The sequence below is a fragment of the Falco punctatus genome (assembly GCF_963210335.1).
Source record: "Falco punctatus genome assembly, chromosome: 1".
In the NCBI taxonomy this organism is placed as follows: domain Eukaryota; kingdom Metazoa; phylum Chordata; class Aves; order Falconiformes; family Falconidae; genus Falco; species Falco punctatus.
Window position 1 is genome coordinate 17,860,998 of NC_137580.1, and position 22,910 is coordinate 17,883,907.

The 22,910-nt window shown below is 40.0% G+C and overlaps 1 protein-coding gene across 1 annotated transcript in view; it reads right to left on the bottom strand.

The window, feature by feature from the left end:
- The window catches only part of MAPK10 (mitogen-activated protein kinase 10), a 199,931-nt gene extending 186,879 nt beyond the window's left edge, over positions 1 to 13,052 (bottom strand). Inside the window, exon 1 of the mRNA XM_080367454.1 lies at positions 12,905 to 13,052. The gene's annotated coding sequence lies outside the window, so the exon portion shown is untranslated. The remainder of the gene's footprint in view (positions 1 to 12,904) is intronic.
- Positions 13,053 to 22,910: the final 9,858 nt, after the last annotated feature.

The window sequence follows — 22,910 nt, forward strand, 5'->3', positions numbered from 1 at the left end:
TAAGAGCAAACACTGTATCTGAACTCCTTGCTCTGTCCAGAGTATGGACAGTCCAGGTCTCCTCTCACAGTCCTGGGTGCCTACAGTTGTTCTACGAATGGCCAGAGAAGGACCACTGTTTATTTTTGTAGCACAGCTGGAAAAAGAGTAGCATTTTAAGATAATAGCTCCGTGGCATAAACACTTTTCCAGGCACTGACAGGCTTGGATTCACTGTGCAGAAGTGAAAGCAAAATCCAAAGTCAGAAACAGAAAGAAAGGGAGAAATAACTCACTTGTGCAGTTTCTCAAAAGGGGAAATAGAGGATTCTCGGTTTGTTCCTACAACTGTTTAAGCAAGCAGAACCAGTTTTTGAAGCACCAAAAATAACCCAGGCCTGTGCTGAAACTGCAGAGCCACTAAGATGGCAGGCACTACACATGTCTCTGGCTGCCTTTTCTAAACGAAGTAGTCACAGCTGCATTCATGAAGAGCCCAATTTAACTGATACAGATGTTTTCAGCTTCACAATAGTTACAGCTTTACCCTATTTCTCAGTCCCTACACTTAAGACAGATGTAGGTGATTATCTCATCAGATACCTACAGAAGGGCATAGAATTGCAGGTGCCAAGACAAGGAAACAATAAGACTTTACAGATTTATGTATTAAAAAAATACAGCTCATGAACACTTGCTTCTGTCACAACTGCTCTTAACAGCAAAATGGAGATCACCTTGATGAGGGACGAGACACAGATAAGTCTCAATATCTCAGAGAATGATTTTTTTTCATGCACAACTCCTAACAGCTGAAGACGAATCATTTATCAAAAATATAAGTCTAATATTAGATATATGATACCATGAATCTGGTGCTGTAAGGGTGGCTCTCAGTTATTGGATGACTTTTAGTCTTCATGGTAAATTGGGTAAGGCTAAAAAGCTCTTCAGCAAGAGTAAGTTGCAATCTCTCTTCCCCAGTATCATCACTAGTGTTTATATACAGCTTTCCACAGGTCAAGACTAGTCTGGTTCAAAAGCTTACTGCTACTACCCATTGCTGAAAATTGGCTTCTCCTGGCTCATCCACATATGTGTTACCCCCTGGGTACCACCCTACTCCAACCTATTCAGACAGGTATAACCTATTTGTAGGCTAGGTGTCAGTCATCTGATTGTTTCTAATTGCCCCAGTTTGGATACCATTTTCCTAGCTTTATTATGTTTTTATGAACTATACCAGCTAGCAGATATTACCAAATAATTTACTTTTTGCCCTAGAAGACATCGGTATATGCTATGTCTGACTGCAATAAAAAAAATTTAAAAAGCTATATGCATAGACCTTCATGCTACAGCCCCTTTCTCTAGTGTTTTCACATTTTCCTCTCTTTTGCTTTTTGGTTGCTTGCTTCATTTAGCAACTTCATTACTTCTAAAAGAAGCAAACCCTTTACATTTAATTATTCTTGCAAATTGGGCTTGGTTTTGTTTTGTTTTTTAAATATTATGAAAGGAAGTCCTTTAAGTGAAATGTTTATTGCAAATAATAAATACACCAACAACAGCTACAGGCTTGCTTCTATCAGCCCACTGACTGCAATATTGAAGCAGCTCACTTTAGACAAGCTAAGAGGATGGTTCAAATATTTCTGGATGTAAAACAGTAACAATCAGAACCTCGGCTAGCAGAACCAACAAATAAATAAAGGCAAGCTTTCCCTCCAATGATTAACTTTATTTACTATTAACAAAAGATTAATTTTGCTTCTTTTATCTACCCTAATACTTGTCTATTTACCTTATTTAAACCGTTAACATCCTGGTTTAGATTTCTTGAAAGTATTTTGAAAGTTTAACAGGCTAGATCTATTCTGACATGTTCAGCTGAATGAATGCCATTTTAGAGTAGTTATCCTGGTGACTTGAGAGATTTCTTGTTAACAAAACACCCTGTATAACTCTCCCGTCCTTTCCAGGCCACAAAAGTACAAAACCTAGCAAGACTGAAATCTCCATGCCTAAATGAAAATCCTGGGAATGCAGATTCCATAAGTCACTTCTGCAACATTTAGCATTTCTCTAGCCAGAGATGCTATTTTTTTTTTTTTCAGTAATGCCTAACATTCTTTTTTGGTTTTTTTTCCAGTAATAACTTATCACAGGACTAGTTCGGCCATTTTTACATCTTTACAGAAAAGATGACACCACAGTGAAGTACAGCCACCAAATCTCCTGCATGTAATCATAGCTCTTCTTGAAAAGACAGACCTAAACAAAAATAAACAATAATCATCATTGGGTTTTTTCATCTTTCCCAGAAAATGCATGGAAAAACAGGGCTAAATTTTCTGATATAATCCATTTTTTATCACATATCCATACATATATATAGCAGCCCTTTTTACATAGACAATAATAATGTATATAAAGCTAGAAAAAAACCCGATTTTTATGTGATGATGTCATACAAGTTTTATGATCACTTTCCACAGAATTATGAAAACCCATGTTTAGAATTTAATATTTCTATTTGAAATATCTATATTTATTATTTGCAGGCATTCATTTTCCAGACAGGTAAACACAGAGGCAATGTTACTATTTACTACAAAATTTATTTCAGCTACTCTTCATGAACAAGTCTTTTTTTCCCCACATTGCACAAGTCTCAAAATGGAGAAACAATGCTCAAGTCAGCAAATATTACAGTGAAATAGTTTGAAGATATAATCATTCCTATTTCAGGTTCCAAATTATCAATAGCCCCAAGCAGGACTTCAAAGAATTGACTATTACTATTAAGCCATATTTATATTCCAGTGATCTTATTATACATATGCTTTAGAATTTTTCTGATCTCTACACAGTTCAGAGAGAAGTTTCTTTATAGCTGAATATGGTGTAATTTGGCTTCCAGTTATAGGAAGAGAGGAAGATACTACTTCAGGTTTCCATTTTCCCCCAAATGTTCTAAAACGGCTATGACTGCACATCCACTTCGAGCTGGATGCCCACAATCACCTGGTGGCACCACAAGATCTCCAAGATACTCCCTGATGACTTTGATCCTACATAGCATGTTATAAACACCACTACGTTTGGTATTAAAAGGAGTTCTCCCTTAAGTCTAAGCCAGCCTGCATCACTGACCACCTCCTTTTATCTCAGTGCAGCATGGAATACAATGCAGTTTCACCACAAACTCTCAAACTTCTCTGCTCTTTTGCCATATATATATACACACACACACATATACATTATATGAATCAGTATATATACACAAACATATTACACAATGAAAGAGAAAAGCAAGGAAGTACTAGTACTGCGTGGCTCAGAAATGGAAGTACACAGCCTGGTAGCCCAGTGGCCTCTTACAAAAAAAAGTGTAGTCTACATTTGTCCACACCTGTAGAAAGATGGACAAAGAGATGCATGTGCTCCTTATCGGGTATTTTTTTCCATACTGCCTTTCAAAAGCACAGTCTTCCCTGGTGGCATGCCAGGAAAATCCTATCACTCATGCAGATCAGGAAAACGACTGCTACAGGTCTTAGACTTACCACAGTCAAAACTGTTTGTTACCTAAATCAGTATACAGAGTATGATTGCAAACTGGAAATATGCATGTTTCAGTGGTAACTGTAAATGTCAGAAGCAAGGTGGTATTAATCTGCATCACCATTCTGAAGTCACATAGATAAATTAGAGGACTTAGAACTACTGCTGTCATCACCTTTGAACTCTCACATACCTCTTGCTTCTTGCTATGTAAGACCTTTGAGCCCATGTATGCCTTCATATCCCACTGCTCTCTGTACCAGGCACTTAGGGTCTGCTCTGGAACACGCTGAAAGCAATGAAAAGCCTCCCACTGAACTCAGCAGTAACACTTCAAACCCTTAGGCAGACCATTTGTCAAGTGTTATGCAAATCTGTGCCTTGTAAAATAAAATTGCTCCTCACTGCTACCATCTTAAAAGCTGCAGCAGAGTACTTTAGACCTGCTGTCTTTCTATGAGAGAAGAAACACAAGAAGAACAGCAGCTATGGAAATTAATCAGACAAAAAGAGAGGGTGGGGGAGAGTTAACAGAAGTCAGTAACTACGCCAAAACATAACAAAACCCAATAGTTAAAACGAGATTTTAACAAATCAATGCAGAGGGAGATGGCTTTAAATTGTCTCTTCCTGACCCAAATTAATGGTGATCTTAGATGGGGCATTCACAGAAGAAATAACACTTATGATGTTTGTGTAAGTGCAATAAAATCCCAATCATGATCACAGCCTACAGCTATGATAGCATGAAGAATTCAGATGGAAAGATGCTGCACAGGCAGCTCTTCAATGTGATGAAAGCATCAAAGCATCTGTTTTAAAGAATTTGAGCTATTTAAAAAAAATCCCTCCCTTCACACAGGCCGGGGTCTGCATTTCTAAAGCAAGTGAGGCTTTATTTTTCTTTTTGTTTTGATTATGATCAACAGAATGGGGTACAGACTGCAAGCAGTGTTTGACAGATTCACCGGCATTAACACCTGGGCAGGTATCAGCATAATCCTGTAAAAAAACCCAGTGTAATACATGCCTGTTTTGCAACACCTGCTTATTTAATTAAACCCTTCCCATCCACAGGCAGAGTTGAAACAGTTCAAGATCCTAGTATAAAAGGTGCCAGGAAAGATAGACCCATTATTTATTACTCAGCAACCAAGACCAAATATAAAAGACTAACCAATAGCCTTTCCTATCCCACACTGCCAGCTGGCACTGAATGGTAAGTGAAAGCACTGCAAAATGCTTTTTCTCTTGCTTTTATAACAGTGCAATTTTAATATGTGGTATATGGCACATTGCCATTTCCATTTTTTGAGTGCAAAAGCCTTGTACGGGGAACAGGGAGTACAGCCAACAGAACCAGATCTACCGAGAACTTTGAATTAAAATTCATTGTTTCGTGTGTGAACAGCAAACACTTTTTTCTTGGTTTATTCTTTATGTTCAACACTATTTATGTGAATGAATTGTTAAGATAAACTTTTAATAAAGGCATTATCAACAAGGGGCCATTTTTTCAACTCTGCTTAAATTCATTTTTGCCAAAGGGATTTACAGCCACCTATATATGAATCAGCATTCTCGTAGGAGCAGCAGAATGCCTCACACAACAGTCTGTGGTGGGTGAAGGCGTAGCACTGTCAAATCTCAACACATATGGATGACGTGGGAGTCACTGCATTCAGTCCCAGTACATAACTTCAGATTTTGACAGCCTCAAGGGGAAGGTCTGACCAACCTGCCCCTGATGTACCAGCATGAAATCATCAAAGACAAGTATCCAACCCTACATTCATAACCACCCCATTTCAGAGGTCAGCCTCAAAACCAAAGTGTCCTGGTGTTACAGACTGAATTTTTGTCTGAGAAATGTGCATAATATATGCAATGTAAATGAAAACAAGTAACTACTGAAAGGATGCTGAGTATTCACATTCATTTTGTAATGCAGATAAAAGGCAAATACATATTGTTGAAAGAATAATCTCTTTGATCCAAGTTACTTTATCCTGAAAAGAGTAACAACCAAAGAGAGAGTAGAACCCAAATAGCAGGGATGCAAGATTCTTGGTGCATTTCACTTATACATGATTATCTTGATTCTTTTCTGCTCTTTGATATAAAAGCCAAAATACTCCCCAAGGAAGCACTTTTTTTTTCCCCAAGTAAAAACAAAACACAGGCTCACAAAGACCAGCACCAGTCACAAAGGAGAAAACAAACACTATGTTACACAAATCATAGCTTCACAGTGTAACCCTTTAAGCCAAAAGTCCCTATTTCTTGATGCAAAGAATAAGTATACTTGGTTAAATTTTTATGCCAACTACAAAGCAGCAAAACTTCAGAATATCCCAGTCATCGTTTTCAGGATACTTCTTTCATCGTTTTCTCATATTAACAGGTTATTTCTGACCATATTACCCACTAAATTGTGTTTGCGATGCCTTGCTGTAAGCATCTCCTCTTTATGCATTGGAATTGCTACTGAGCAAGATAAAAAGGCAGATTATGAGACAAACTTCTTTCAAAACATGGAGACTCCCAAAACCATTTAAGGAAACTAGTAAGTGGGCTAGAAACCTGAAAAATTCAAGGATGATAGCAACACAATTAAAAAGAAACTAATCTCAGAATAATAGTAATGCTATAGCATATCAATGTTGCAGTAAATTACACAGGCTAACAAAATACTATTATTATGGCTGCCTAAACCACTGTACTGCACTGTACTGCCTCTAAAACAACAATTTAATTTAAAAAGCCATAACACATAAACAGAAACATTTTACAGAAAATACTGGGGTTTTAACATCTGCCTCTCAGTAAAACTAGACAGACCCTTAAAATTCTGAATATGAAATTCCTTCTATCTCTGGCACCTGAAGTACCCCCCTAAATGACACAGCTTAACTACATCTCCTGAAATAAGTCTACTTCTTTGACAGAAGATAACTCTGTTTACATTCAAGATGCACCTCCATTTCATCTCCAGTCAGTCACTGTCAAAAATATCTATTTAGTATAGTGTCTCTTCAGTGTAATAGACTAGATCTTAAAAGCAGCCTACTGACTGTTGGGGTGAGAAGCAGAAAAGGCCTTGACTCTGTAAGCATTGCTCAGCAATAACAAAAACACCCCTGAATTATCAACACTGTTTTCAGCACAAATCCCAAACATAGCCCCACACTAGCTACTATGAAAAAAATTAACTCTATCTCAGCCAAAACCAGCACATTCTCCAGCCCTTACTCCATACCACTTTTATCATGCTCAGGTCCCACACTATCCAACACATCCTCATTAACCAGCACCCTCCATTCCCATCCTTTGATATAATACATGGATGTAATTCCCCTAGTCTATGGGCCACCTCTGTAAAAGGTCCACAAATGTCCACTGAGTTAATTCAGTCCATGACTTTGGGCTACATCTGTTATGGTGGTCACTCAGGACAGGAGAGGTGGTGGGTTGTATGGAGGTACTGGACACTAAAGCCACCTCAGGTCAGGTGGCTGCTGCACTAGCAGCACTGTTTCTTGTAAGGCTTATCCTCCATTGGTTCGGGTGATTCCTCCTATACTAATTCCTACAACATGCAACTCAAACCATGCGTTACAACAGTTTAAAGGTATTTCCATTACAATCTCCACCTCTGGTCCCTTTAGGCCAGGTTACAGGGTTTAACACTGCAATGAACTCCTCTCCTTGCCCCTGCTCTGGCTTGGGCTAACCTACAGACTGCAGCCCCTTAGGGTTGTACATGTTCCAAGTGCAGCCTTATCTATGAGCCACAGTCTCTTCAGGGGTATGCCTGCTGCACCATAGACTTATCCAGAGCCACAGTTGCCTCGAGGTGCACCTGTTCCAGCACAGCCTTATCCATAGACCACAATGTCTTCAGAAGTAAGCCTGGTCTAACATGGCCTTACCCATGGCTGCAGTCCCTCCAGGGGTGTATCTGCTCTGTCATGGGCTTATCCATGGCCACACACTTTGAGTTGGTCCAGCAACACCTCACGCACAGCCACTGACGCTTCAATGCGTACCTGCTACAGCATGAACTTATCCACAGCCACAGAAGCTTCAAGGTGTACCTTCTCCAGTGTGGAATCCTTGGGCCACAGTCCCTTCAAAGGTAAGCCTGCTGTGGCACAGACATAACCACAGCCACAGGGACTTCAAGATGTACCTTCGTCAGTGTGAACTTATCCACAGCCACAGATGCTTCAGGGTGTCCTGCTCCCGAATGGACTCATCCACAGTCCCTTTGAGTTCACATTGGAGTTCCAGCCAATCCAGTACAGCAGTACAGAAACGGCAGCGATGCCCTGGCCATCTGCCAGCCCAGGTGCATTGCCATTTCTGTTACCAAAATGTTCCCAGGCACAGCAGAGTAAGATGATAAGCAGTACAGCAAGCAGCAAAAGTGAAAAGCAGCCACTAACGAGGACTAGACTAATACACAGAAAGGCAAGCAAGCCCTGTGGCGAGCACAGAAGCCTATTGATTAATAGCTAAACAGCAATAACAGCTATAAATTCGATCTAGCACATTCCAAATCAAACCTGTTGTTATTTCAAACCCTTCAAATCCCACGTCGGGTGCCAAAAAACCGATTGTTGTGGTTTAACCCCTGCTGGCAACTAAGCCTCACACAGCCACTCGCTCACTCCCCCTGGTGGGATGGAGGAGAGAATCAGAAGAGCGAAAGTAGCAAAATTCATGAGTTGGGATAAAAACGGTTTAATAGGTAAAGCAAAAGCCACGCACACAAGCAAAGGAAAACAAGGAATTGATTCACCACTTCCCATCGGCAGGCAGGTGTTCAGCCATCTGCAGGAAAGCAGGGCTCCATCACGCATAACAATTACTTGGGAAGACAAACACTGTAACTTTGAACATCCCTCTCTTTCTCCTTGCTCCTCCAGCTTTAGATGCTGAACATGACATCACACAGTATGGAATGTCACTTTGGTCAGTCGAGGCCAGATGTCCTGGCTCTCTCCCCTCTCAGATTCTTGTGCATCCCCAGCCTACTCACTGGTGGGGTGGGGTGAGAAGAAGAAAAGGCCTTGATTCTGCATAAGCACTGCTCAGCAATAACAGAAACATCTCTGCACTGCCAACACTGTTTTCAGCACAAATCCAAAACACAGCCCCATACTTCTTCATAGCTACTATAAAGAAGATCAACTCTATCTTAGCCAAAACCAACACAAATCCCATCACATATTAGCTTTCCCTGTGGAAGTCCTGAAAATGCTAGTTGAAGGCAAAACAACTACAGACAGTTGCTTTCCTTATGTATAACTGACAGAGAGTCTGAAAAAAACCCCAACAACGTTTATTTTGAATACGAACCATTAAAGCCAGTCTGGGAAAACGTGACCACAGGCTGAAGCAAACATACAACTACTGCAGAAACAAATGCTGAGACTGAACAGAATTCATGTCTGACAGCTTCATAGGGAAACAACAGGTTCAGATTGTTTAAAATGCAAAACCATGACTCTGAATCTGGGAGGTTACGCAACGGCAAGCCTTCATTTTCAGAGACATATGCATGAAATTCAGCTACTGACTTTAATAGTTTGAAATGAGAACATAAACCAAGCCTTTGAAAATTAGACAAATTTTGTTCAACAGGAATTAGATAATGATGACTGTTTCCTTCAGGTTTTTATTACCCTCATGAGACTTTCTGTGAAATAAGAACAAGAATATCTGTTTCAAAAACCGTATACATATATATATATGAATAAGTATTCTGGCTTCAATTAGAACCACCTAACTCATTTTATATGGAGACAAGTTAAGAGGAGGGGAAAAAAGGCTTTAGTCTGGTGTTCACTTAAACTATCATTTAAATTACCTCCAACAAATATGAACAGAAAGAATTATTTTCAAAATAACACTGATGATACCATTAGAAACCTTTAAGGAAACAGGATTTTCATATATATACTGAGTATACTTTAAAAAAAAAAAATGTCACAGGTTGTCAGACTCATAGGTTTCAGTGGGTTTTCATGTCAAACACCTCAAAACACATTGTGGGTGTTCTTTCAGTAAAACAAATGACTTCAGATTGTTTAGAATAAACACTCCAGATGAAAGAAAACATTTTTTGAGGGAAGATTAAACAACAATAAATCTTACTAATTCCAAGGAGAAATGCTTCACTCAAACAGTTGAAATAAGACTCATGAAAATGTTTATAACAGCCTTCTCCATATAAAATAGACAGCAGTGGATACCTACCGTTATTAGAATTCATTGGGACTCTGGAAGCAACAAACAAAAAAATTCCACAAACAGAAAACATAAAAATTTGCCAAAGGAAGAACAAACCACTCCTAAAAAATTCAAAACCAGGAAGTAATTTATCTTTTATATAATCAGGAATGTGATTTGATTGTGGAAGGCATACAGACAAAGAGTACAAAAAACTGTCTGTAAGAGAAGGCAAAATGAAATGCTTTACAGCTAGCCTGAACTCACAATGCCCCAAAGAAAGCAACTTGATGCTCCCCTTGAAAGGCGGTATGACGCAGAAACGCAACATCATGCGAGCAGATTTTGAGAACAAATTGACAGAAGAGGATCTCAGTAGCACACTCTCCCAGACATTTTATTTCCTTAAATGGCTTCAGAAAGCAACTCACTCTTGTGTAGTATAGCCCTCAAGTTATCCTTAACATCTTCTCTGTTCATAGCTTTTCTAGTTTCTTTAGTCTTCTTTAGTTTCACCCCCTTGAGAGTCTTTTCTATTAACCCTTTACCTGATGTCCAAGCATCAATAACATTTAATGTTCTTTTTCCTTTCCTAAGATGGTCTGAATACAAAAAATAATAATTTTTCAAACAGTTGCAGGAGTTGAAAGTATATTCACAGTTAAGAATATATATGTATATGTCATACTTAGGACAAATCGATATGGCCATAGTTAGGGGAACTTGATGAAAGGCTGCACCAAGTTCCCAGAAGGCTAAAAGAGCAGGCCTTCAATTTAGGTAAAATTCAGAATTATGCATCTAGCCTAACTATTAAACCGACCACTTGAAAATGGAATATAAATAGACTGCAGGCATTTACAGATATGCTACACTCTACAATGAAGGGCACTACAAAGGCACATGCTGAAGCATGCTGTGAAGTTTGCATTACCTTTGCAATGCTGTATAAAAGAGCACACAGCATAAAGACATTTAAGAAATTTCTGTTTGTAGGTATCCATCACATAGAGAGCACAGGAACTCAAAGGATATGCCATCAGATATTACTGCAGAAACAAAGTTAATAGCCACTTCTGTTTCTACATGTGTTTGTAACACTTGCTAAAACCACAGTCCTCGTTCACAGTACTGCCAGTGCCTAAGAAAGTCAAGTATTTGTTTTTTACCTAAGAAACTGGTCATAACAAAAAGACAACTGCAAATCTGTTGTATATCCAGTATTAACTGACAAGCTCTCTGGAATGCAAATGTTTTCTCAACTTCACAACCACAACTGTTTGGCTTAACATGACAGTACGAACACGAAAAATTAGTGAAAACTCTCAGAAGTATCTGACGTAATATGGGGTGGGGGAGGGAGAGAAAATATGCGCTTTCTCAAAGACTCCCATCTAACTCAGGCTATGGGTTGCCATGGTCTCAATTGCCTGTACCACACCGGCAGATCTACACGTGCATATTTTCATAGTACCATAAAACTTGCTTGAAATAGAGAACTTAAGAGTATTTAAAAAAAAAATAAAAAAAAAAATCCCAAAACAAAACACAAACCAATGTGCTTTTATTGTAACTGTGAGGCATGATACAAATAAAATTAGCATGCCAGAGAAGCACCATGGGATGTATCTCACAACATCTTCATATATAAACTTAAGCTGTGTGGATTAGATGAGCGGACAGTGAGGTGGGCTGAGAAGTGGCTGATGGCAGAGCTCAGAGGGCTGTGACCAGCGGTGCAGAGCCCAGCTGGAGGGCTGTAGCCAGGCGGCTGCTGACCCTGTTCCCCAGGGCTCAGTGCTGGGCCCAGTCCCGTTCAGCTGATTCACCGGTGACCTGCGTGAAGGGACAGTGTCCCCTCAGCGAGTTTGCCCATGATACAAAATTGAGAGGAATGGCTGATACCCCAGAAGGCTGCGCTGCCGTTCAGCGAGACCCAGAGAGGTGGAAAGTTCAGTAAAGGCAGGTGTAAGGTCCTGCACCCAGGGAGGAACAGCCCCAGGCACCAGTGCAGGCTGGGGCTGGCCTGCTGGGAGGCAGCTCTGTGGAGAAGGAGCTGGGAGACAGCAAGTTGCCCACGGGCCAGCTGTGAGCCCTGGTGGCCAAGGCGGCCAATGGGATGCTGGGGGGCATGAGGAGAAGAGTGGCCGGCAGGTGGAGGGAGGTGACCCTCCCCCTCTGCTGTGCCCTGGGGACGCCGCAGCTGGAGGCTGTGCCCAGTGCTGGGCTCCCAGTTCGAGACAGACAGGGAACTGCTGGAGAGGGGCCAGCGGAGGGCTACAGAGGGAGTGAGGGGCTGGAGCAGCTCCTTTATGAGGAAAGGCTGAGGGAGCTGGGCCTGTTTAGCCTGCTGGAGACTGAGAGGGGATCCTACCGGTGTCTACAGATATCTTAAGGGCAAGTACCAAGAGGATGGGGCTGGGCCCTTTTCAGTGGTGCCCTGTGACAGGACAAGCGGCAGCGGGCACAAACTGCAACACAGGAGGTTCACCTGAGTATGAGGAAAAACTACGCTGAGGGTGGCACGCTCTGGGTGGCACAGGCTGCCCAGAGAGGCTGTGGAGTGTCCTTCTCTGGAGACACTCAAAACCCGCCTGGAGAGAATTCTGTGCAACCTGCTGTAGGTGAGCCTGCTTTAGCAGGGGTTTGGACTAGATGATCTCCACAGGTCCTTTCCAGCCCTGACCATTCTGTGATTCTATGATCAATCTACTTTAATATGTGATACAAACACATAAATTTGCTCTTTGAAACAGTCGGGGGGGGGGGGGGGGGGGGGGGAGGGGAAGGGATTTGAGATAATCTACCAAAAACCCAGAACTACACCTGACCTGCCTGACAACCCGGTGGCGCCGCCTCTCCCACCCCCTCAGCCCCGAGGGCAGCTCCGCGCTCCCGCCGCCACGGCGGGCAGCCTCTGCCCCCGCCTCAGGCGCCGTTTTCTGACAGGCTTGGATCTTCACGCCAGGTACTAAAATGCTAAAAGTCAATATAATACGAGTGCTACTTCAAGTTGCTTTCTATATAGGGTGGTTAGCAAGGGAAAAATACCCAACAACCCACACCAAATTGTAAAGGTTAAAACCCAGCACCTCCTCCCTTCCCTCCTCACCTATCACACCTGTGCTGTTGCTGAACTCGACAAGACATCACACCCTGCAAACCTCCGAAAAGGCACTGGGGGCTGGGCTCTCTTCAGGCCTGTTCCCTCCCAAAATGGCGGAACCCCGGGGGCAGGTTCAGGTGCCCTCCCAAAATGGCGGAACCCCGGGGGCAGGTTCAGGTGCCCTCCCAAAATGGCGGAACCCCGGGGGCAGGTTCAGGTGCCCTCCCAAAATGGCGGAACCCCGGGGGCAGGTTCAGGTGCCGTTGCCTGAGTGGAAGGACAGAGCTGAAGCTGCTGGCAGGGGCGCTGAGGTGGCGTCCTTCCCTTGGAAAAAGGGGGGGGGAATGTTGTGCGTGGCTGCCTATGTGTCACAAAGTAATTTCAGCCAGCAATTGATGAAATTGTAATGCATATCTGTGTGCAAAACACCTGAGAGGTTCATTATTTTCACTCACCATAGGGAATAATACAAGGAAATACCTTCACATGCAATGGCCATGCAGTGACTTCAGTACCATATATATTTTATGATTTTTTAAAAAAACTATGTATACTGTATACACTTTGCCCCTGCTGTGCCTGTACACAAACACCTGAGGAGGTGATTTGCAGCCTGCTTTGTTTTGACTTCCACACTGAACTAAGATGTAAAAAATGGTGATGCCAAACTAATAATAACAAATAATTAAAATTCCATTCTCTATTCACAGTGCATCAAGCCAGTAAAGCATTTTTGGACTCATCTCAAAGGTCGACATAACTAGGCAATGTATGATTGTACAGGTTGCACATATAAGCTCTTACCTGCTACAGCAAGCTGAGAAGCAAGCTACTGGCAAGAAGCACCTACAAGAGCTGAGACAGTGAAGGAAGTAAGCAGTGAAAACAACTTGTTTCACCACCTTCTTCCAGATGATGTACTTCCAGAAATTGTACTGCTGTCCAAGAACGTACTGGCTTTTTGAAAGAGTAAAAATCGAGAAACAAGGAGCTTGTGAGTTAAATTTATTACTTGAATTACATAATATTTGATAAAGTCAAACATGTAATGTTGTAAGATGCAGTTAGTAGCCTGCTTCTCTTAACAGTTAATCTATATGAATCACGATGAATTATTACAGACTTAAGTAGATGTTAGAAGCGGTCTCCTAAGAGTCTGCAAGTCTGGGTCATACCGACAGGTTTCTAGTAAGTGTTTCTTTCTATCCACCGATTTATACAATTCAAATCCTGTCTGTGCTTCCAATGGAATTGCCACCAGCAGTTCTATAGTTTATCTTGATCTTCAGTTTTGCAGAGCATGTTAAACATCTGTGAAATTTGTAGTTCTGTATAAGTAGGTTGGGGTGTGTATTTTTGTAGTAGTTTAAAAGTGGTTTGTTTTTTTTTCCTTACTGGTGTTATTCATACTTGTACAAATCATTGCAAGAATGGGTTTTGCTAGAATCCTTTGTCTACAATGTTATACAGTTCAATGCAACAAAGAACAATGCAAAAAATAAGGTGTTCTATACCTTTGGGAAATCACAGTGCTGTAACATCATATTTCAACAGGAGCTTGAAAAAAAAACTTGCAACTTCTTTTAAACTAAGGTTGTACATTCCTTTTGAAAGCTGAAGTGACAAATATGGAGACTACTCTTCTCTTTAAGTTTGTTGTGGCTGATAACACCCCCCACCCCAAAATTTTCCAGAGTATACATTCAACAAGCCAAAATTTAGCTACTACATTTCAAAGATGGCTAGATAAGTAAGTTTTCAAACCACAAATAATAATTCGGCTTCCTTATAATTCATCTGTCCTAACATAGTTGAAAAGTCCCAGCGTTAGTATCGTAACCTTCTGCGGCTCTGATTTTTTATTTTTCCTTGGTAATTAATTTGTTAGATAAAGTATCTTTAGGAAAATAAGTGAAGTAATTTTGATATCAGGTGGTTTATTTGAGTAGACAAACTAAGTAATTGTAAGTTAATACCTATATTTTTAATAACTGAAGTTTCTGCTACGATCCCGTGATGCCAACTTGGCAAGCTAGCTCTAACTGTAATCAAACAGTTGTGTTACTTTAAAATATACTTAAAGGATAAGCTAGAACATCTCTTAAAGGGAGATTACGATGGTAAAGGCAGCAGTTACAATGTGAAGGGGTTTGGTATTGATGGATCTAAACAGAAAAAAGAGAGCCAAAGCAGAGCACTCCCTGTATGCAGTCTTCGTTGGTTGGTTGACTACTCTAAACTAGATCCAGTTACTTAGATGGTGTTTCTCAGTTTGTGTTAGCAGTGACTTTATTGAAATTGCTGGGTATTTAAGGAATATTTAAAAGTGAAGAAAAGTATTTGCTGGTCACAATATTGAAAAAAACCCTGAGTTGTTTGTAAATATCCTCAGCGCACTGGAGAATACTGTTACTCTAAACCAGCTCTGGACAAATGTAAAAAATACCTGCAGTCACTGTACAGAGTTGGAAGAATAAATGACAACTTAAATTCAATGTGCTTTATAAAACTTAGAAAACTACCCAATGTTAAGGAATTCAAAACAGTAAGAACCACTTTTCTCATAAAAATAACTACAGAGTAGTAATTAATCTTTCTGCTCTTTCAATTTGTGGACTTAACAATAGTAAACCTGTATCAGCAAGTTACAAGAAGCAAAAAGGTTATAAGTAGCAACTGAGTTGTGCAATTTGTATGTTGGGTAAAAAGACACATGAACTTTTGTATGCTGTCTTTGTACTGTGTTTCTCATAGTCTGCATTTTAAGTTATCCTCCTCCTAGTTCACATTTGCCCAGCACCCTAAAACAGATGATTGTTCTTGGAAAGCTCTTACCTGAATGATGGCAATAGAAACCAACAGTTCGGCTCAGGAGCATTAAGAGCTACAGTCATGTTTCTTTGCCTGACTCAGCAAGTCCAGACCTAAGCACAAAGCAGGTTATACGTGTCACTAGTAAATACCGGTAGCAAAAAAACATTAAACGTCTAAACGTGAACCAGATGCTTCCAAGAAATTCTAACAACATTAATCCAGGCTGCCTGCTCACAAAATAGGTATCATCCACAGGGATTCTACCCCAACACCACAAAAAATTGCCTGGCATGACTGATTTGAAAACCAATGATGACAAAACATTAATCTGTACATTCCCTTTTCCCCAGTATGAAAAAATTCGTAACATGCATCATGCATGTCCCTACTGATGCTTGTTGGCATATAACCTTGTACAGCAGCAACAAGTTGACTACAGCAGCAGCAGCCGCCTTAAGCAAAGACCAAAACAAATGGAAAAGAACTTCAACAGGGAAAAGTCCTTATATCCTATGCCAGGAGCCCCTGTGACTTGTGCTGGCTGCCCAGCACCTCTGGAATATTCCTGAAGGACTGGCTTGGCTTATTCATGTTAGACCCAAGCCAAAACTGTCTCACTTCAGGGCAGCAAGACACACTCTTTCTCAAAGTCTTCTCATATATATTGGGTCTACTTAATGCATAACTGAAGGTTGTCTTAGAAACAAACCCAGATTATTTCCCACCCCACCCCCCCATATTAGAAGCTATGACAGAATATTGTGAGCTGCTTGTATTTGTTGCAGAAGGCCGTTATCCTATTTAGTCTAGCTTTCTTCAGAAGCCCATCTTGAGCACTTCAACTTAAGTATGCAGGATAACAATTAACGTGTACATATTTAGAAGGAACTTGTTGCCCACAGCCAGCTCCTCTGTTGAGGAACCTGCTTGCCATGGATTCTAAAATAAGGCTATTGTTTATGTGCATAAGGATCAAAGGAGAAATGGTGCCAAATGCACCACTAATATAAGTTTTAACTTATAAGTTTATAACCACAAAATAAGTTTTCATGGGCTTCATAGGATTATTTTGATTGAGCTCGTCTAACCACAATTTATGAGCCCAAGTCTCATTTTGCTTTGGTGTACCAAAGGGTGCAAATCATACTTAAAACAAGCACACTCTGCAAGCATAGACTTCCAGTCATAAAATAAATTTCTAGGTTCACAGCAAACAACCAAAGTTTATTTAATTTTTTTAGGTCCTCATTTTAATAAATGTCAGAATTTCTCCCATTATCAACATTTTCTGTAAAGAAACTCTCAAAATGAGAAGACTGCTTTTACTCTCTGTCAACTCAGTTATGCTAATTTTAGAAGTAATTTCTTATTGTTATGACTGCTGTTGGTATTAATGATTATGCATTTCTTTCTGTACATTACTTTGTTATTTATTTTGAAGAGATCTGCAATTTGAAGAGAAAATGCAATGAAACATTCATAGGTAGCATTTGAAGTGGGGCAGTATGCAGTGACATGCCATACCAACATTTTTTTTGTTGCTGTTTTTTGGGTTCTTTCTTGAGTTTTGAGGAGGGACTGTCACCATGGCTGGGTAGAAGGCTCTCCACCCAGAAGTCTCCAAGACTAAGAAGACTCTAAAAAGTCTCAGCACTCAACCAAAATAGGATTGAAGCATATGCTTCAGCACAGTTCTGTGATCCTACAACTTCTGCTGCACAGAAAAGCAGGACCTTTCAGAAGTGTGAGGCAGCTGCTCTGCCTCTTCCATCCTGCTCAATTTCAAGCTCCCCAGCACACCTACCACCCGTGCAGGAAGGCAGTTCACTTTTTACATGTTACACTTCAATTACCAACAAACCAAAAACCTTCCTCTGCTTTCAAGGCCCAGTTCATGGCTTAGGCGTGCTCCTAACTGTTTGCACAGTAGCACTACACTCTCCTTCTGTGTGCCCTGGTTTCTGCATATGCTGGAACAAGAGCCAAATGTGCATTGACTGCTGTCTGAAAGCACTTATGGGTCAGCTGAGAGCTAACTATAAAGGCAGGATTTCCTACCTCCTGGTTTCCTGACTTCCTAAGAAAAGAAAGTGCTGGTTTCTCTCAGATGAGGAATATTCTGAGAGACACAGGTGTTTCTGGCTCCCACATCCCCCAAGGACTGTCCCATAAACCCAGATACTGCACTGCCTTTGAGCAATTACTGTGATAAGAATAGCATCACTCTCAACATAACCAAATTGGTTCTTTCCAAGTAGTTTAAGCAGATGGTGAAGGACCAGTTCTGCCCTTGGCTTACATGATCAAGAGAAAGAGAATATAAGAGACTTTCTGCTGTCCTAATGGTAGCATAGGTATTATGCTCTGTGGATAGGATAAAGAAGAAGAGGAGGGATAAAAGAATTCAGCGGTCAAGATTGTGGCCTAGTGTGAGGGACTTTGAAGACAGCATATGAGAAAAGCCAGAAAGATGCTGTCAGAATTGCTGCTTTCCTTTTCCTGTTCCTAAAGAACGTCCATGTAACCATGGGTTACGCAGGCTATCCTACAAGATAATACTGAGTTACACGCCCTGTCCTAAAAGGTAATACTGAGTTGTTTTTAACAATACCTCAGTACATTCCTCCCCAGTCTCTTAAGAAAAGCAGAGTGAGTGGACATTTGATTAATTTGAGGGACATTCTGGTATGTATGTTGTAAGAAATCTGAATAGACTGGAGATTGAGTGCTCCAAGGGATCAGATAAATAGATATTGATATTCATCAATTTAGTTTTTTTGAGAAAAACCCCACATATTTCTTATTTACTGTAAGAAAATGGCTTGTATAAGTAGATTGGTAAATAGCTCTGTATTTCTTTATTAGTGGATTTTGTGTCTTCATTTTCCGAGTGATCTGCTCAAAGCTTAAACAAAATTTTTTCAAGGGCAGCAGTTCCCAATTCCTCTTTCTCTTCTGAGAGCTTGGAATTGCAAGGAGATGCCACTGTCTGATTTAGGATGAAGTTGTTGGTATTTGGACTACTATAATTCCTAAGTAAAATAGTGTTACCTGGTAGGCAGAAATTGGACCTAATGTTTCCTGTGAGATTTATAGATGGTGGAGGAAAAAGGCACTCCAGATGCAGCCTTTAAACTTTGGAGAGGTTATCCACAGCATGACAAGCTTATGTGTCTGGAATTTAATTAGCCTATTAAAATAATTCTGGAGGGAAAATACAAGCAAATATACATTGATACATTTAAGCAAAGTTTAATTTAATGAATAATACTCTACACAAGAGTATCACCTTCAAGAATTCCTAATGGTCATGCAGGTAGTTTGCTTTTTCTAAGTTGGATTTTACCCATGTGTGTAAACAAATGAGTACTGACTGTTCTTGGACATGACCTTATGTGGTCAACAGCTGCACTGTCAGTAACTGTAGTGCTTCAGATATAGTACAGCCTCTCTTTCCTGCCTTACTCACCATTCCAGCTTCTGTTCCTCTTTCTCATGCTAGTAATGAAACTAGCAAAGACAACGATTTTTTTTCTGTTCAGATTTGTGCTTAAGAAAAAAACCACACTTCAATTCACAGTAGAGAACTTGTCTACATCTGTCATTGACTACTAATATATTACCAAACTTTCCAAAGATTAACTTCACTTGACACGGATCCAATGTCAAATATACAACTGTAGAGAAATCTGCAAAAGCAACTGGTATGAACTATCATACTCTCTGATCTTAATTTGTACTTTAATTAACTGTGTGTCTGTCCATAACCTAGCTCAGTGTAGTCCTGGTCTTTGACAAGGCGTCAGGCACTATGGCATTAGAAATAAATAACACCGTCTTCTACAGGCTAATATACAAAGCCAGCAAAGGCTTACAAGACCTCCCAAAGTATTTTCAAGTCACCAGTTGTATTGTGCACTATGTTCTCATGAAGCCAGGATGAGCAAAGGACTTAATCAGAGTTTAAGGAGAAGAGAATCCAAGTCCTGATAGAAGGTTTTTTTCCACCCCTTTACTTATCTTCTGCATTGTTACAGTTTTAGTTAATGGAAAACTTCTTAGAATTTGGGATGTTTTACCCTGCTGATGGCTTTGGCCTTTCTTAGCATTCACTTTGCTCTCATTCCCCGTAAGTGGCAACAGACTACAGTGAATAAGAAGACTGGGGGATCTTTAAAAATACTACAGTTATGGCACTGTACCTTAAGTTGACCTTTCACTTTAAGGAGACTCCTTTTAGCTTAAATGATCAATATAGCATCTGAATGTAGTATTCCCAACACTATGCATTAAAAGTCTGTTTCTGGTAGTCCTCAAGATAACTCTGAATAAAACATATTTGGAAGGAAGTTGTCACCTGCTGGTCAGCCTGAGATAGAAGCCGCCTGAATGTGTCTGCTTGGCTATAGAGCCTGTCTTGGGAGCTTGATAATGACGTGGATTTAACAAGACTGTGCTAGTTGTAAAACAGCTTACTTTCTGAGAGAAGTAGTACTGTACATCAGCAGAGCTTTTCCAGGGGAAGAAAGAATATGCAGTAAGCAATCAAGTAACATCTGTCGGCTTATGTGGGAGTATGTATTGTTTTCATTTCATAAGGACTAATTTTCCACAAGTAACACGCTCACCAACTCTAATGTAGCCTCAAAGCTGTTGTTTTACACCACAATCATGTATCAAGGAATCTTTTTTGATCTTGATTTCACTAAAATGGTTTGTTTGCAATTTTTACCCTGTGAACACAGTCACAAAATTGTGCGGAACTGATTCAATTAATTTTTTTCTATGGGAATTAAGGTAGTATTAATTTTGAGGTCACACAGTCCTTCTGCTCAGTTTATGTAAGCAGTCAGCTCTACCTGAACACAATTCTTTTTTGCTGTCTATGGTAATCTTCAACACTTTCACACGTGTATGGATCCCTTTTGCAACAACTAACAGTAATTACTTTTCACATACCAACAGTAACAACGGCTTTCCATATTCAAAGTATGTTTTAAAGTTGTAATCTCTACTTAAACAAAATGCCATCGAAAGTACTTGAAGGATTGGGTCAGGGAAACAAACCAAATAATCACGTGCAAGACGAAAAAGGGGTTAACCTTGTGGATTCCTTTAAGCATAGCACAGGCTAAAGTGGAAAGCACCAAGTAGCGCTCCACAACCATATTTGATTGCCCTTCTTTTATAATCCCAGTTTCAGGCATAAAATGTGACTGCACCATATAGAACAGCCTTTTAAGCTTTGTGACTATCCCAACAAAATACAACATGATGTATCTTGGCAATGGTTTCTGTAGCAGAGATGTAAGCCAGAGACAGTATGAATTCTCAGGCAGAAAAAATAACTACGGGATTTTCCACAGAATAACAATGCACCGTTCTGAAAGGCTGCCATCCTGTGGCACTTCAGGGATGCTATAGTAGCTCAGTTAATGTTTTCTACACTCTGGAGTGGAAAACATGTTCAAGACACCTCATACATAGACCAAATAAGTACCTTTTTTTTTAAAAAAAAAATATTCAGGTAGTTTCAAGAGAAGGCTCTGAGCTCTTTTATGAGTCAACTGTGTAATAGTGCAGCTTGTAAACTGGGGCTCAGTTAAAGTCTTATGTCTGTCAAAAGAACCAGTGAACATAACCTGAAAATATATTGAACTTGACATTCATTCTGTGGTGTTGCTGCCACATTCAGCCATAAATTGCAGTTGCTGAATTTGCTGTACTATATCTCAGGAAGCACTTCTCAGGAGCACTTTACTTCCTTGATCTATTTATTACTTGGTTTGAAAGGCTACGGTAAACGATCCTATAAAGCTCGCTCCTTGAGTAAGTAGTGCAAGTTTCCAGGTAAATCAAAGAAACTTTTAGAAAAATGACTTCAGGATTTGAAGGGAACCTGATTAACTGCTTTAACCTCAGTTCTTGCTGTTTTTCATTTGCTGTTCATAGCAGATTATGCATTAGTACCAAGGAGTACATATTTCTTCTAACACACAAAAATTTCATTATAGGACAGGTATAAAAAATTAATTTTGCTTGCAATAGCATTAGTATGTTGTCAGTAAGCTGTACATATGAGTTAGAAACAAGTCCTTCATATTTTTGTTCCCCTACAAATCCAAAATTAAAATGACCTGGCAACTACCATAAAATATAATTCCACAGCGAAAAAACACAGCAAAACCACAATTCTACTCTTTAGAGAGCCTTTGTTAAAAAGGCTAGGAAAAAACAGGTACCTAACAAATTTTCCCCTATTAACATAGAAGTGATAAAGAAGTAATGCACAGCTCTTAGAAATGCATACAAAGTTTTAACTGAAGTAACTGGGAATATGTATTTCAAGGAACTGGAGTGAGGCTTATATTCTGACCTAAGAAGATATAAGCCATATATATATATAAAATAATTTTAAATAAATTTATTCAGATTCCAGTCAATTAGTTTAGCTTTCTCAAGTCTATACTCCATTATATGCAAGGATGAAGTAGCTCATCTGCAACCTTGGTCTCAGTTTCTTCTACCTTGGGTGGCTTTTCAATTTAGTATCTGCTTTCAGGTAACATTACTTAAGATGTATTTCTGACTACTATCTTTCTATGCTTTTTGATACACCCCTGAGCGATGATATCTTTCACAGAGCATACTGTCAAAGCTTTTAAGAACTAACCATAATTCTGTCCTATAGTATCCCTTGAAGCATCAACCACCTTTAAAAGTGTGCAGAACAGGAGCCCCGCAGAGCTACCAATATACATGTGCCTGGCTACATAGTACCATCGGACCATTAATATGCTCTTCTTCAGCAACAGCCAGTATATATTCCATTCTGCATCTCTATTCAGGCTATACTTGCCTTTCCACAACCAGGAAGGCATGAATTCCCATTCAGACTACAGCCTTTCTTCCTCTCACATCTGGCTGATGCAGTTTTGATTAGGAGCTAGTATCAAGCCACTTAGCATTCATAGAATCATTTAGGTTGGAAAAGACCCTTAAGATCACTAAATCTGACTGTTAGTCTTTCGAGTTTTTCTAGGTGTGAAGCCTTCATTCTGAATAGGAAATTAAGTGTTCTTATAAAAAAAACCCAAAGAAACAACATCCTAAGTTCTAATTCCAATGGTCTTAGAATTCTAGACAAATATTTTAATTACATCTTTTCATCATGCGAGGAGACACTCCAAAACTTCTTTCTGCTTAA